Source organism: Cebus imitator, unplaced genomic scaffold (genome assembly GCF_001604975.1).
Source record: "Cebus imitator isolate Cc_AM_T3 unplaced genomic scaffold, Cebus_imitator-1.0 Scaffold78, whole genome shotgun sequence".
Classification (NCBI taxonomy): Eukaryota; Metazoa; Chordata; class Mammalia; order Primates; family Cebidae; genus Cebus; species Cebus imitator.
In genome coordinates, this window is record NW_016107393.1 from 844073 (window position 1) to 845328 (window position 1256).

At 35.4% G+C, this 1256-nt stretch overlaps 1 long non-coding RNA gene across 1 annotated transcript in view; it reads left to right on the plus strand.

Annotated features, from left to right (window-relative positions):
* The window catches only part of LOC108307322, a 17477-nt gene that overhangs the window by 14416 nt on the left and 1805 nt on the right, over positions 1-1256 (plus strand). Inside the window, exon 2 of the long non-coding RNA XR_001826504.2 lies at positions 927-1045. This is a non-coding gene — a long non-coding RNA (uncharacterized LOC108307322). The remainder of the gene's footprint in view (positions 1-926; positions 1046-1256) is intronic.

The window sequence follows — 1256 nt, forward strand, 5'->3', positions numbered from 1 at the left end:
AAAAAAAAAAAAAAAAAATGATCTCTTACACTTTCCTTCTTCCTCTCTCTCCCCCTTTCTCTTTCCTTTATTCTTTCTCATTTGCCCTCCACTCTTCCCAAATTTAGGTGAACCCTATAAAAGCTAAATGCAAAGTGCTGTGATGCTTCTGTATTACCACTTTTAAATCTAGCCTTCAATAATTTTAAAGTTACAAAAATACACAGTACTAATGAAAAACATCAAATAGTACAGATAGTATAAAAACAAAAAGTCAAAATCTCCTTTTCTTGTTCTTTTGTCAGCATTCTTCCCATTTCTAGATATGGCAGCAAGACCCAGATTTGGGATGGGGTGTAAAGTCAGGCAGAGTTTCTTTTCGTACTTTTATACAAACTGTTCTTTGTGACTGTATGTGTGTGTATTTTTATACCATGTTGGTGAGATTTAGAGAGCAAGGGGAAGTTAAATGCATGCAGTCAATCCATCACCTTGAACCAGAAACCCTTTTAAAGCTTTTAAAACCATACGCATATACTCACACGTTTTTATTTTACTGAAAGGGGATAATCAAGTACATAATGGCTGGTCACCTGTGTTTGTCCTTAATATATTTTAGCCAACTTATCACATTAATAAATATGTATCTATAACATTATTTTAAATATGAAAAATATATGGATGTATTTATGTAATTAAAGTCTTACTGTTGGACACTTAGGTTGCTTTTCTATTTCTGTATGACAAACACAGTTTGGATGATCTGCCTAGCAGTTTAATCTTTGCACACATGCTTAGTAACTTCCTAAAGGCAGAGTTATAAATTTGAAGTTGGTCACTGGACAAAATGTGCATTTTTAAGGCTTTTGAGTATACTGGACACTTGTATTTCTTACATTTTAGTTGCACGGTCTCAAGTCTAACAATGAATTTAACTTCTTTTCTAGGGTGGGACGCTACTGCAGACTGCTTTCAAGTCAAGAGCTGCCTCATCTTCCAAAGTGGGAGTTCCCAGCATCAGTCTTGTGGGGGTGGAAGCTTAATCCGCCTCCTTCCAAAAACTGAAGTGAGTCACTACCAGCTTTACTTCTCCACCCTTGACTGAGTCCATACACATCCCTGCTTTCTTTTTTTAAGGAGGTGGAACTCAGCCTAAAGTCTCCATTCATGTGGAATTGAAAAAAGGCATCTGTTCTAGGCCATTCTGACTTCCAGATTAGAATTTATTTCAGCTCTAAAGACAGAGCTATCTTTTTTTTTTTTTTTTTTTTTTTTTT